Raw genomic sequence first — 16,528 nt, 5'->3', positions numbered from 1 at the left:
TTAATTTATCATTTGTTAATTTTGTTAAAATACAGTTTTAGATGAAGACTGCTCTCTGAGTTTGGTCAAACATACAGCTACTATTTATGAAAATGAATGAAAACATGAGAGATGTAGTACTGATGTTCTTTTTGATGTTCTGATGTCGTCTTTCTGGTCTGTCTGCGGTCACAAGACACAATGTGCTTTAAACAAATCTTGCCGTTTTTCTGATACGTTCTGTTACATACTATTACACTTAGTTACAGCGTGTTACAGTTGTGAAAAAATATTGTCTCTGCACTCTAAACAAGACTTCAGTAAAAGTAACTTGATTAGTTATTTTAAGTGAAAGGTTAGTTGATTCAGGCACGTTTTACAATCAAAATTGTTTAACATCTCTTAATTTTTAATATATGCTCCTGCTTAAATATTACTTTTTTTCATTTACAAAGAGGTCAGACAATTATATATTCCTAAATAACTATGTTAGTGTTACAGGTCCTAGGTACAGTCGGGTGTCTGTAAGAGAGAGAGCAAGAGATGATTAGGATGTCACTCAAGATGTCCTCTGTCGTTAATAAAAAGTTTCAGCGTCATTAAGACAAGCTCTGTAACTGTATTTGTAAATACATTGAAATAACTGTAACCATACAAATATCAGCTATGAATAACTAAAACAATGCCTAATAACATACTCTATCTCTTTCACAAACCAGACTGACCCCAGGTAAGGATACCTCAAATACCCAACTCGCGATAGTTAGATATCTTGACTTTATCCGCATGTTTAGGGGTGCTACCGTTCTTGTCCTCATAAATTTTATGTTTCTTTGATTTCATTCACATTTTTTTTTACAGCACAGTGTTTTAACATTTTTTTTTTTGTCTGTAATTGTAAATTTGAGCATATTTGTTTTCCATTACCGTTTTACCCATTCCATTTTGTTTCCATTCATTCAATGTTTTCTACACATTTAGGTGTAATGCGACGTTGAAACTGCACTCTTTTTTCGTACCATTTAATTGATTTGATAAAATGGAGGCGTAACCACACTCTTACTCATTTTATGTACTGTATTATATTTTATGGTATACAGTAGAATGCAGGGCAAAGATCTTTGAAACATTGTAGCCTGTAAAACATTTATATGACTTCAAACGCCATATATAGACGTTTTACCCTACAGGGGTTAGAGACTTTGTATTACCATTTTTTTAATGAGCCCAGACATGGTCATAAATAACAACATATGATTCAAACTTTTATTTCAAAGTTGTTGAATGTACATTGAAGAAATGACATTACATACATAAGTAAAACAGTAATCATGAAATTACATGTGGTCTAACCATAAAAGAAAATCTCTGCATGCTCTGCATCATGTTTCGGTCCAGGACATGATTGACCAGCATTTTGACAATTTCGCCGATGGTGGTATCATCTGCATTGTTTGAACACAGTGAGACACAAACATCTGTTACAATTGTACACATACATACGATGTCAGTAACTCCTAACTCTTAGGTACATTCAGGCATCACATCAGACATCTTATTATTACACAGATTGGCTCTTTGGTGTAAACACACATGCTCGTCACATCAGAATACCATGAATTTGTCAGGCCTCTTACGACATCCATTTCCTTTTTGAGATTTGTTACACGTTTGGTTTCCTCCGTACAATCATCATCATCATCATCATCGTTAGCCTGATTGCACACGTCTTCGATGATCCTGTGCATCAGGTCAACCATCGGTCCTCTGAAATAATCTTTAAACATACAATCCAAGATCCCTTTTAGAGGGCACTCATTGCCCGTGGCGCATTGGCACGCGGGGTGTCGGTGCACACCCTCATCAGAGCTTAAAGGCGGGTCATTCTCCTTCAGATTTTGCGTAGACATTTCAGAAATACTCTGCAATGAAGATGGATTTTCAGAACTCAACTTGGTGCACAGTATAAACTTTGTCTTTGATATAAACTTTCTTTATTATATCCCATGGGCAAGTCCTTAAAACACAATTGTCCCACAGTTTATACAGTATATTAATGGTTTTCGGGTCTGATCCCCCCAAAGTGCGAGTCAAAAGAAGTCTCAGGCTCAGACAATCAGGAAAGTTTTTGGAGGTCCATATAACAACCAGACAATGCTCCTTGATCAAAGAGATGTTGCAGTAGAACAGCAGTCTGCATTGGTACAGCTGTCTATAGGCTGCAGCACCAGCTCCCTCACACAGATCGGTTAGGAAAGCCAGGATGCTTGCAAAACGTGAAGCTCAGCACGGTTTTTATCTGGTCAGCCGATTGGGGCCGCCCTTGCCCCCTGTTGTGTGGGGTGTACAGGGGTTGTCGTCAGGAAGTCATAAATAATGATATATAATTAACGACACAACGTGCAACAGAAATAGCAATATGTAAAAGTCCTGCATACTCACTCATTTCACTCAATCCAGATATTTTTAATAAAAAGTTACGAGGTCAAAAACAAACAAAACAAAAAGCAAGCACTTATGAATGGTTCACAATAAGATCCATAAAATGTAGATGGAATTTCTATTTGTGCAGATGTTTCACTTTTACTAAAGAGTTAAGATTAAGATATTAAAATACTTTAATTTAGTATTACTTTAGTATTAGTATTACTATTAAAGACTTTTATTAACACCATCGTATTAAATGATCTCAAGTAAAACTTTAAACGTAATGCACATATTGTATATTACACTATGCATCAATAAGGTCTTATTTTAATGTTTTTCAAAAATATACTTTAAACAAATTCTAGAATTGGAATAAACCATAATGTCTGTAACATTCTTAGAGGCGAGGGAAATTGGATCCAATCAGTATATTAAACAAAACAATTACACAAAACAGAAGCAAGTACATGATACATTACAATATCATTGTACAATTCAGGTTTTGCTATATCACGTTACCATTTTAATACATATAATCACCATGGCTGATTAAACATTTAGCAGCACTTGAAATGAATTCAGCACAAATTAAACAACTTTATTGTTAAAAAGATGGTATGTAACGCAGGAACATCGCTCCACTCAAAATATACACTGTTTGTAGACATGCAGCATTCGAAGGGGTCGTCCTCTGGAACCGGTCAGTTTCTGTCCCACTCATCGTCCAAAACGCTGCTTTTAGACCAAAAGTCCATTTCATACCCCTCACGGAGTTTCATCAACTTAATGAAGTTTTGGTCATGAATCGTCTTGTTCCAACAGGTTGATATGGTTACGACATCATCGGGCTTTATCACCTTGTACCACACGTTTGACGTCACTCCATCCCACTCGTTCATGTAAAAGCTTTTACAAGCGATCCCATTCAGATCGGTCTAGATATGATTGTAGAAAAATGACCAGTCCTTGGTGGGCAAAAGCACACAAGATGTCTGTGATGCAAATTCTTCTTCAAAAAATTCCATAGCATAGAGTTTAACCGTACGTGATGCTTTGTTAAAAACAAAGCCACCCACATAAACATCGGCCATCAGAAATTCCTGTTTCACAAAAGAAGACGAAACTTCTCGTGGTCAAACGAATACAGTGTTTTTTCTGCCGAGCGTAAGGAAGATTTTCTTCCATTTTAATATAACTTTCAACAGAAGTTTCAGGAACTTGTGGAGTAGCCATTCTAGATTTGCAGACTGTTTCCTAAAGCTTATTTAGTAGGTAGGGCCTGTAGGCTTTAACTAGAGAGAATGTGAACACCTGCTGTGTCTAACCCCTGGAGGGTAAGCATCTATATATGGCGTTTGAAGTCATTTAAATGTTTTACAGGCTACAATGTTTCAAAGATCTTTGCTCTGCATTCTATACCGTAAAATATAATACAGTACATAAAATGAGTAAGAGTGTGGTTACGCCTCCATTTTATCAAATCAATTAAATGGTACGAAAAAAAGAGTGCAGTTTCAACGTTGCATTGCCTAAATGTGTAGAAAACATTGAATGAATGGAAACAAGATGGAATGGGTAAAACAGTAATGGAAAACAAATATGCTCAAAATTACAATTACAGATGAAAAAAGAATGTTAAAACACTGTGCTTTAAAAAAAATGTGAATGAAATCAAAGAAACATAAAATTTATGAGGACAAGAACGGTAGCACCCCTAAACATGCGGATAAAGTCAAGATATCTAACTATCGCGAGTTGGGTATTTGAGGTATCCTTACCTGGGGTCAGTCTGGTTTATGAAAGAGATAGAGTATGTTATTAGGCATTGTTTTAGTTATTCATAGCCGATATTTGTATGGTTACAGTTATTTCAATGTATTTATAAATACAGTTACAGAGCTTGTCTTAATGACGCTGAAACTTTTTATTAACGACAGAGGACATCTTGAGTGACATCCTAATCATCTCTTGCTCTCTCTCCTACAGACACCCAACTGTACCTAGGACCTGTAACACTAACATAGTTATTTAGGAATATATAATTGTCTGACCTCTTTGCAAATGAAAACAAGTAATATTTAAGCAGGAGCATATATTAAAAATTAAGAGATGTTAAACGATTTTGATCGTAAAACGTGCTTGAATCAACTAACCTTTCACTTAAAATAACTAATCAAGTTACTTTTACTGAAGTCTTGTTTAGAGTGCAGAGACAATATTTTTTCACAACTCTAACATGCTGTAACTAAGTGTAATAGTATGTAACAGAACGTATCAGAAAAACATCAAAATTTGTTTAAAGCACATTATGTGTCTTGTGACCGCAGACAGACCAGAAAGACGACATCAGAACATCAAAAAGAACATCAGTACTACATCTCTCATGTTTTCATTCATTTTCATAAATAGTAGCTGTATGTTTGACCAAACTCAGAGAGCAGTCTTCATCTAAAACTGTATTTTAACAAAATTAACAAATGATAAATTAACAAAAATTGTAAGCAAAGTGATAGACTGATAGTGGAAAAAAATGGCATTTACAATCTTTTGCAGTATATCAGGAGAGGTTTTCTGTATTATGTTTACATTATAGCTAAATGTGTCTTATATGTCGTACACACATGGTAAATTGTATAATACCTGTATAATGATTGTTTGAATTTCTTCTTTACAAGGGTATGCAATGCTATAGTTCTCAAATGAGCTTGCATTACAACAGCGTGGCATAGACTAACAAAAATCTGTACTATAATATTTGCACGTATTCTTTAATGTTAGGCTGGGGTGTTGAAAGAAATGATTCATTAAACAGAACTGGTTTTGTCAAAAGTTCAGTCATACATCTGAAAAGATGCTTAAATGAATGGTCTGGGTTCATCACATGATTTGAAAAAAACTTACACTGACAGCAACCTGAGAGGAGTATTCGGCTAAATATACATATACAGACCGACGAATAAAATGCTACAAGTGATCTTGATAGTCTTTATAATGCGACTAAGACCAGTGAAGGGGGTAAAAATGCCTATCACAATAAATCAAGAGTGGACTTCTGCATGCAGTATGACACTTTTCTTACATAATGTCGCTGCTTTCTTAGTTACTAGGCCTCTTGAATTTCGATGTGCTAATTTATTGTGTTCACTCAATTTGTACAAAATTGTACAAAGATGTTGTTTGAGATGTATCTATAACTTTACACCATGTGTAACTTTGTTTACCCATCTCAAACTGGATGAAATCATAGCTTTCAGTGCAATGGTTAGATATGTCTCAGTCGTAATCGTTTCAAGCGCAAACAACCAGATTTACTTTTCGTGTCAATGCTTCACGCAAACCCCCATAGAAGAGATGGATAATTGCACTACAAGATCTATCAATTTATTTTCTTTGTAACCGAGCCCTTTGAATTTCTGAAAATATCATTACTGTATAAAATATTCTCATTGATTTGTGTCTTTGCATAATTTCTACATAGAAAATGTTTGGCTTTTATCTGTAGGGGTATAGGCAATGTCAGTAAGCTATGTTCAATAGTAAGCTATATTCAGTAAACTATATTCAATATTCAAATTGTTATAAACAGTTTAGACACCCTTGTACACTGGTACAACTATTTAATGTCATGTTGGTTGCTAAAATCTAGATTCTGATCTAAAGCATTACTAAAACCTTTTCAGAAAATGGTGTGCAGATATTGTATAATACATGGTGAAAAATACGTGTTGAATACAAGTGAAAATGCCATATTGTTTTTTTGTTTAATATGAAGCTTCATCCGAATGCTTGTATCGCATGATTATCATGTCTGAACCTTTAAAAAATAAGTCCTGTTCCAACACCACTGGGGAAAATCATTTTTGCCTAAATGCATGTCAAAAGAAAACAATAATCTGGTTTAGTTGTATTTTAAAATCACCCCTTTTTCTTAAAATATTGTATCAAACGTATTTGGAAGAGTGATTCTCTTGTTTCATCATGGATTAACTTTATATTTATCAGGCCAATAAAAGTATCATGAGCCTAGAAATAACAACCGCAAATTTTATAAAGTAAAAATTGTGTCAGAACACATGAAGATACGCTTGCTTTTAACTTTTTATTTAAACTTTAAAACAATATTATCTTTTTTTTTAAAACTATTGGTAAAACTATCGTACATATCTTACATAGTAATGTGTCATTGTCATGAGCCTTTGGTTATCCTTAATGGTTTAATTGTGTGAGGAACTGTTTGTAATCCCTATTTGTTAAAAACATTGCAGTAAAAATATTTGTCAAAATTATTGTTTTGTTTTATAATCGTTTTACTGTATATTTACCATGAATTGAAACTTTATAGAAATAAGAAAAGTAAATAATATTGATCGAAGAGGCTTAAAAAATATAAGTTTACATGTGAGGTTTTTAAACCTATTTAACAGCAAAGATATTTTCAAGTACAGAGTCTGATGTGGACATTGTCATGTAGGGGATTTGGCCTGATCTTTGGTTTTTAAGCACAATTAAATATTCTCAAGAGACCCACTGATCCTGAAGTCATGTCTCCGAAAGACCTCAGAAGTGTAGATTCACTCGATTGAAAAATGCTGTTTTGTAAATAACACAGTTGAAATAAATGACTACTTGTAGGGTGTTTAACACCCATGCAAATTGTTGGGGATCAAGGGGCATGTGTCCTGCTAGTGTCATCTCCCCCCAAAGGATGCTCAAGGGGTGGTAACATATAGGCTCAGCACAGAGAAGTGACTGATTTGTAAATCACCTCATCAGCCTATATCCTGAGGCCATCATTAATGATTGTTTAGGATCCCTCTCTGAAAATGCATAGTGATCTTCTTAAAGATGCAACTTAAGCTAAATAAGAGCAAAGTTGAGTCCTCATATGTACATGGACGTGCAAGTTGCATCTGCGAGTTGTCAAACATACAGATACTTTCATGTTTGTATTTTTTAATTCAATTCAAATTAAATATTTCCAGTTAACACTCTCGGGTCCGCAGTCACGCCGGCGTGATCACCGCGTTTTTTTTCTAACCAGTGTGAAAGAGACTCAAAATACTCTGTCAATGTTGCACATACAATTAAGAGTTATACACCATTTTAATCTGTGGAATATCTTTTTTTATTTGTGTACCCCCAGAGTAACAACAAAATGTTGTGCTTTTTGTAAAATAAAGAAAACTAACATGATGCGTGATCTCTCGTCTCCCTCTGAACAAAGTCCAATCTGATAGTTCTCAGAAAATGAACTGTAACTTAGTGAATACTAATGACAAAAAAATTAGACTTATGTCTAAAAAAACTTTGAAATGTCAGGTTTTAAATCGTGCAAGTCAAAACAAACATTCTGTGTTTATGTAATCTGTATGAAAAGAGAGCCATGTCAGAAATCCGTGATTCAGCTCATTATCCGCTAATGCGGCCACGCCTACGGAGCGAGCGCTATTCAGACGCAAATTCTGAGTCAATGCATGCATTCATCGTCTCAATCGTGTATTTATTGTCTTGAAAAGTGTTTTGAATAGCCATAGTTAGCAATCTCTGGCCTCTGTTAGTTCAGTTATTTCCTGGATTGCCTATTCTTTAGTGCTCAGGCATTTGTGGACTAAAGGTGTACAGAGCGCCCTCCGGCTGCAAAGTATGAATTCAAAAAACAGTATCCAGCACTTATAGTAATGACTATAAATCCTGAATAAACATTACTCCTCTGTATAGAAAATTGACAAACATATGAGAATCCATCAGTATTTCTCCAAATGTGCATGCTTTTAAGCTAAAAGCCTACATGAAATGCCATAGAGGCAACATAATTGTTTCTTGACCAAAAATGTTTTAGAAAATTTAAATCTCTCTATTGTTTTATACGAACAAGCAGGCAGCATAATTTTTACCTCATTTTGAAGCAAAAACTCTAGTCTACAACCTCAAATACCCAGAAGTCTTGTGAACAAAGATTTAATATATATTTTTTGGCCTTATTTCAGTGACACTTTTTTCAATAACCACGCATAAACGTTATTCCTTCAAAAACACAAACATGTACATACATGTTCCTTACATATTATTGTAGCCTAGTTTGTGCTGAATACAGTGTAATGACACTTTTTTAGGGATGCTCGCATTGACCGTTTAACCGTTAACCGAAAGTAAGAATTTTAACCGATTAATACTATCAGTTAAACGATTTTTTTGTTTTTTTTGCTGCATGGTTAAAGAAAAATATGCTATATATATACATATATGCTTATTTGTTAACTCACCGGGCGTTTCACACGTGCCAGACATATTTCGCTAAGCAACAAGCAAAATGAAGCGAGCGAAAAGAAGTACTGACCATTTCCAAGCAATCGATCACAGCGTGCTAAAGTTTTAGGACAGGTCGATGGTATATAAATCGTGGCCGAACGTTAGCGTTTGTCAATCAAGCAAAACCGTCCATTCAGAAACCGAGAAATTTGACACTTTAAGGTAAGAGGCTAATCTCTCAGATTGACGCGCGAGCTGGCTTGACTGAAGGATTTGTAGTTTATGGACTGTTTTGAGTTAAAAGCATTGATGGCATCAATAAAAGAGATATCTAAAAGCGAAACGAAAATTATTGCCTCGACCGGCGACACAGTGGGGAGGACGCACGAGAGGAGACCTGCGTGTTTAATTGGAATGTGTATGCTACTGTAATACTGCATAATACAAAGCTTATCAGTGGCATGCACTTTGATCACGAAAGTGAAAGTGCCTTTTGCGGTCGCATAGCGGTGCCCCCGCGTTCCCATTTCTCTCGATGTGAACCGTGAGCTCCAGTCCATTACAATTCAGGGCCATGGTATACTTCATTTCCCGCATTCCGCTTAGTCTCGTGCGCGAGCCTTTCAAAGAAACTCCTTTGCCCATGAGCGCGGAAAGACGCGTTCGGTGTGCACACGTGCACCGTCCGTGGTCATAACAATAACAATCCTTGAGGTAGGCCTGCTATTTTTATTTGACGGAAAAAATGTCTAAAATACCGGTTGTTAAAAGCTTCAATGGATTCACCGTGTTTTTGTTTTGTCATCTTAATTTGTTAAACATTTAAGTGAAAAATATTTAGTGTAGGCCTATTTATTTTATGCCTTTTATTTAAATTATTTTTTTCTGCTGTCAGAAACGCTGCAGGTGCGTGACAATTTGATAATGTGAATCCAGGTTCTGTTGTTTATCTGTTCTATGCTGCTGTTTGCATGTTAAAATAAACCCGTGGAAGACACAGACACTCGTCAATTGTATTTTTTATTTAATGTCATATTATATAGGCTATACAATATTATAATCTTATCAGTTAACGGTTAATAATCGGATAACGAGCGTCGGTTGTCGGTCGAGAAATTTAACCGAAATGAGCATCCCTACACTTTTTCCATTAATATGTTTATGAACAACTGAAAAAAGCACAAATGTCAGGGCATGTCAAAACTTCTCCAAGGCCCCAAAAATCCTCAGACCCGTGAGGGTTAACACTCTGTTTTTAACAAGCTGTTTCCTCAAAAATTTAACCCTAACCCTTCTGATTGAATCTTTGACAAATTAGATCTAAAATGACTATGTACAGATGTTGTCTAATAAAAAGTATGCTTTAGGTTTAATTTAAGCAAAACAATTTCTACCATTGGCATCAGATGTTATCCCGATACTGTAGACTTTTAAGAACAATATTTGATTATTTATTAAATCTTTAAAGATTTAATTTAAACAATATTTTAAATTTAAAAAGACTATTTTAAAACTTTTAAGAATGAATTAAGTGCAAAACATTCACTCAGGAATAGAGTTAGCGGGCTTAACACACACTGTGACAGAGACTTTGTTCCTGGGAGGATCTGGGGGTGTTTTATGAATGATTTTATTTTATTAATGCTTTTTGTTTTATTTTTACTCATTTATTTTCATTGCAAAAGGACCTACTTTGGCTCTCTGAAAATGTAATTTTTTTTTTTTTCTTATTTATTAATTTAGCCTATATTTTAATTAATTGTTAATTATTAATTATTATTTATTAATTTTTAGCAACATATTTGATATTATTTATATTTAGAATCATTTGATATTAAAATGGAGACAAGTGACTTTCATAGAACTAACCTGAGGCATCACAGGGTCTGAATGAAATAATTTTTTCTCTCTGAAAATGCTGGGTGATTTTCATATTGAATTATTGAAAATGTTACACAATGTGAGAGATGGTTTGCGAGACCCATATATTTGTACTCATACCCTGATAATAAAATGTGTGATTTATTAAGACTTTTAAATATGTAATTTAAAAAACTAAAATGATTTAATTTGTCAAAAGTATCCCAGTGGGTCCTGCGAACTATAGAAAAGGGGTATGCGATTCAGTTCAAATCACGCCCACCCCGATTCAGCGGGATTCTGCCCACGGTGGTGGATCCCGAGCAGGCTCTGGTGCTGGCACAAGAAGTACAGACTCTTGTGCGAAAGGAGGCTATAGAAAGGGTTCAGGCTTTTACAGCCGGTACTTCATTGTTCCAAAGAAAGACGGAGGATTACGCCCCATTCTAGATCTACGACAATTAAATCGAACAGTAGCAAGGCTAAAGTTCAAAATGCTGGCAATAAAGCATGTCGTGTCACAGATCAGATCCGAGGACTGGTTTGTGACAATAGATCTGAAGGACGCGTATTTCCACATATCAATTCACCCACATCACAGAGAATTCCTGAGGTTTGCTTTCGGGGGCGAAGCATACCAATATCGGGTTCTCCCCTTCGGCCTAGCCCTGTCGGCCCGAACTTTTACCAAATGTGTAGATGCGGTGCTGGCACCCTTGCGCATGCAGGGCATCCGCATACTGAACGACATAGACGATTGGTTGATCCTCGCCCAATCAGAGGAGATAGCGGTTCAACATCAAGGTGTTGTTCTCGCTCACATGGAAAAGTTGGGGTTGAGACTAACGCAAAGAAAAGTGTGCTTTCTCCTGCACAGAGAACCACTTATCTGGGTGTGGTATGGGATTCGGTGATTATGAGAGCCCGTTTATCTCCGGCTCGAATAACATCAATCCTCAATACCGTCTCGGACATAAGGCAAGGCCAGTCACTCACTGTGAAACAGTTCCAGAGACTGTTGGGTCTGATGGCAGCAGCATCCAACGTTATACCTTGCGGCCTGCTGTACATGAGACCGCTGCAGTGGTGGCTCAAAACCAAGGGGTTCTCACCGAGGGGGAATCCGTTTCGTTCGATCAGAGTCACGCGGCGATGCTTACGTGCTCTGGACGTATGGAAACAACCTTGGTTCCTGTCCCAGGGACCCGTGTTGGGAGCTCTCAGTTGTCGCGTCACGCTAACGACAGATGCATCCCTTACGGGCTGGGGGGCGATCATGAGTGGTCGCTCGACACGGGGTCTATGGCAAGACCATCATCTCTCTTGGCACATAAATTGTCTAGAAATGATGGCGGTATTTCTAGCACTGAAATACTTCCTCCCAGACCTCAGAGACAAACATGGGTTAGTCAGAAAAGACAATACATCAGTATTCTCATACATCAATCACCAGGGGGGGTCTGAGATCACGCCCGCTTTACAAGCTGGCGAATCAGATTCTCCTGTGGGCCCAAGGAAAACTGCTATCCCTCAGAGCAGTTTACATCCCAGGGTACCTGAATGTGGGAGCAGACATCCTGTCGAGGCAGGGGCCGAGGCCCGGGAAATGGAGACTTCATCCCGAGGTGGTGAAGCTCCTTTAGGAGAACTACAGCAAAGCCCAAGTGGATCTGTTTGCGTCTCGAGAGAGGACTCACTGTCCACTTTGGTTCTCCATGACCAACCCAGCACCTCTTGGGCTGGATGCTATGGTACAGCCGTGGCCGAGGCTACCGCTGTACGCATTTCCCCCGATCGTTCTGCTCCCGGGGGTTCTGGAGAGAGTTCGCCGGGAAGGGGCTCAGCTATTATTGGTAGCCCCGTACTGGCCGGCCCGAGTATGGTTCTCGGACCTGGTATCTCTCCTGGACGGATCTCCGATGGAGATACCGCTCAGGGAGGACCTTCTCTCACAAGCGGGCGGTCTAATACTGCACCCCCAACCGGAGTTGTGGATCTTGTGGGCGTGGCCTCTGAGGGGGCACGTCTCATAGATTCCGGTCTTTCAACTGAAGTTGTTGAGACCATACTCCAATCCTCCACTAGGAAACTCTATGCTTTGAAGTGGAGATTATTCACTTCTTGGTGTGAGAATCATCAGAGGGATCCAGTTAACTGCCCGGTTAGCGTGGTGCTGGACTTCCTGCAGGAGAGGTTCTCCACAGGGCTATCCCCCTCCACACTAAAGGTATACGTGGCGGCCTTAGCTGCTTACCACGCTCCTTTCAGTGGAGTCTCTTTGGGGAGACACCCGCATATCACACGTTTCCTCCGTGGCACCTTGAGGATAAGACCTGCAGTACACATGAGAGTACCGACATGGGATCTGGCCACTGTGCTTCAGGGCCTATCTATGACACCCTTCGAACCCATCGAAGAGGTTGCTGAGAAATTTCTGACACTTTGAACTATGCCCATAGCAAATATGTTAATAACTTTTGAAGCATAAGGGCTAGAAAATTATTTTTTATATTTACTCTGATTCCTTGGGTCAAGACGAATCGATTGCACCCTATGAGGTCATTTTTCGTCATGAACATTTTTCTGCCATTTTGAATTTTCTGAAAAACGTACTTTTTCGAACTCCTCCTAGGCCGCTACTCCGATTTTCACGAAAATTGAACCACATCATCTTCAGACCATGCCGACAAAAAGTTATGGAATTCAAGTTGATTCCTCAAACCGTTTTCGAAAAACACACAAACAAATTCTACGTAGTGCTTGCAAAAATAGACATAGGGCTGTATCTCCGCAACGCTTTATCATATTCAGACCAAACTTGGTACCTGTCAACACAAGCATGACCTGAGGTAACATGCAGCGTTTCGGCGCAGTGCCACCTAGTGATGCGGAGATATGAAAAATGGCTATTTTTGCTTATAACTTCTGATGGGTTTGGCCAAAAATCATGAATTTGGTCTCGTTGGATTTGGGGCATCATCCCGAGTCGAACGATATCCAATTTTCCCATATTGGCCATTTCAGCTGTCGGCCATTTTGAATTTTGTGCTAAAATGTTGTATTTTACGAACGCATTAGCGTATCATTATGAAACTAGGTATGGGTCATCAGCACAATGCCCTGAAGGAGCTTAAGAAGTTTCGGACCAGCGCCACCTTGTGGTCAAAAGTTATAACAAAATTTACAAAAATGCTAATAACTTTTGTCTTTATTAACCGATTGTAATGAAACTGGTCTCAGTAGATTCCTTGGGTCATGCTGACAACAGAGATATCAAATTTGCCATAGTTGGCTGAACTTCCTGTCCGCTGTATTGTTTTTCTTTAAAAACCTACTTTTTCGAACTCCTCTTAGACCGTTGCTCCGATTTTCACCAAAATCGAACCGTATCATCTTCAGAACATGCCGACAAAATGTTACGGATTTCAAGTTGATTCGTCAAACCGTTTTCGTATACTGGAGCAATGAATTTGAGGCATGATGCAAAACACACTCTTGAAGCTGTATCTCTGCAATGCTTTATCATATTCAGACCAAACTTGGTATGTGTCATCACCATAGACAGTAAAAGAAATGGACACAGCGACCCCATTGGAACTCAATTGAGACAAGTGAAGCCCATTTTTAGCGATTTTTAGCACTTCCTTTTCTGACGCGCAGACTCACACTAAGCTTGATGACGTCAGCAACCTGTCTGACAGATGTAAATCTTCTAGTAGCTGTGCGTGCAAACTGCCATCGTTAATCTTGCAGAGACGGCGAGCTTGAGCGGGGAGTTCTTTGGCGTGAGTGAGCAGGAGTAAGTATTCTGATTAATTATTTTGTATAGTATTTTAAAATATAACGCCAGTACGCCATATTAAGATAATCTCCCCGATTGCCTGCGAGCTTCTCCTCATGTCTGTACGGTAATTTCTCTACTGTGCGACAGAGAGTCGAGTGGTTATGACGCAATCGTTAGCTTATTTTTACAAAAACTGTTTCTACGGGGCCATAATGTAACATAGAAGGTAATGGAGCCCTTTATACATTGTAGTGTATCTTTGGAAATAAATAATGGACAAATGGAGTCTTTAAACGCCTCAGATGTAAAGTTATTCACTGTCAAAGTAATGCCAAAATGAATGGGAGTCAATGGGGATGCTAACGCAAGTGAAGTTCTGCTACAAGATGGCGGCACCCGGCCGACTTCAACTTCCGGTCGACTTCCTTGGGCACTGGTCATCACAAGCATGACCTGAGGCATCATACAATGTTTCAGCACAGCGCCACCTACTGGAGTGGAGATATGAAAAATGGCTATTTTTGCTTATAACTTCTGATGGGTTTGACCAAAATTCAAAAATTTATCATGGGTCATCAGGACAATGCCCTGAAGGAGCCTGAGAAGTTTTGGACCAGCGCCACCTTGTGGTCAAAAGTTATAACAAAATTGACAAAAATGCTAATAAATTTTTTTTCTAATTGCTCACTGCTGCTGTTGGTCTGATGCTCTCAGCCATGTTGGCTGGCTTCTTGTGCCGTTTTTGTGCTTGGCCCCATAATTGCTGCTTGCAGCTATATTTTTATTTTATTATAGAACCATAATAATTGGTGTCACTAAATTTAATCAAGTCACCTTTACTTACTGTATATAGTGCTTTTTACAATGCAGATTGTGTCGAAGAAGCTTTACAGTGATAACTGTTTGTTATTATTAACATTGTTATACTTTTATTTATTACCATCTTCATTCAAAGAACAGAATGTTTTTCACTTTTGAAAAGTGTGTGTGTGTGTGTGTGTGTGTGTGTGTGTGTGTGTGTGTGTGTGTGTGTGTGTGTGTGTGTGTGTGTGTGTGTGTGTGTGTGTGTGTGTGTGTGTGTGTGTGAGAGAGAGAGAGTCAGTGAGAGATTTTTAGATTTCAGTATAAACAAAATGTTTAGATTTTTTTTTTTACTTACCAAAATGTATCCCCCATTTGCAAAACACCTTTTAAAATTATACTAAATGATATTTTTGAAAATATAAAAATGAAAACGTTTACTACGATACATGGGGAAAGATTATACAGAAAAAAATGAAAACAACCATGTATGCATGAACATGACTGAACATGTTCAAATTCCCTTTTTTCTATTAACATTGTTAAACTAAATATTCCTTTACGAATATGTACACATTTTTAAAATTTATATTTCAAACTAAAAGCAATTGTTAACCCATTCAGACATCTTTGAAGTTTTTATATAAATAATAATCAGTCTCAGTAAAATTAGTAACTGTTTTTATTATTCAGTACATTATAATCTTTTGGACACACGTGTGTGTGTGTGTGTGTGTGTGTGTGTGTGTGTGTGTGTGTGTGTATTCTATTTTATAAAATATACAATTTTTATTCTTTTGTTATTTCGATCCGGCTGTTTCTTCATTACAATCTTATTTTTGTTGCTTACACAGGAAGATTAGAGCATGTGACAGAATACGTATGCTGTCACACATCTGTTCAGCACGTGCGTGACCATGAAAGTTCCTAAATCACCATCAGGACTTCTAATATGGCATCAAGTTATCATCATCCAAGTCAACACCATAGATATAGATATTTCAAAATGCTGAGAATCAATGGACATATTCAAAACCCATGTCAAAGGTCAATCGCCATTTAAATTCCATAACCCCAAGGTCATAGAGTTCATACAGAGGTCAACTATGGGGGGATGGGATAATATTTGGGTGGTCCTGTGGGGGAGGGGAGAGGTCAAGTTCATGTGTCAAAGGTCAAAGTAATTAATTTTTTGTCATTCCGTCCAGGGTAATTACTACTAATATAAGTCAGTAAACACAATTACACCAGCAAGGATTTCATCTCACATACTAGATAAGAACCTCAAGAGCTGCTCAAAGCTGCCCAAATCGATGATTTAAAGCATCCATCCTGATGTTGGAATACACATGGAAGTGGTCGAGCACCTACAAAAAAAACGAGATATTCTCCATTTGTTTTAACCAATAAAAAATTGCAAAACTCAGA

The 16,528-nt window shown here is 37.7% G+C and overlaps 1 protein-coding gene across 1 annotated transcript in view; it reads right to left on the bottom strand.

Annotated features, from left to right (window-relative positions):
- polg2 (polymerase (DNA directed), gamma 2, accessory subunit) overlaps positions 1-16,528 on the bottom strand; it is a 61,781-nt gene that overhangs the window by 26,015 nt on the left and 19,238 nt on the right. The gene's annotated exons all lie outside the window — the stretch shown is intronic.

The sequence above is a fragment of the Chanodichthys erythropterus genome, chromosome 21, assembly GCF_024489055.1.
Source record: "Chanodichthys erythropterus isolate Z2021 chromosome 21, ASM2448905v1, whole genome shotgun sequence".
NCBI lineage: Eukaryota > Metazoa > Chordata > Actinopteri > Cypriniformes > Xenocyprididae > Chanodichthys > Chanodichthys erythropterus.
Note: the sequence above shows the minus strand (reverse complement) of the source record. Positions and strands in the feature narration are given on the sequence as shown.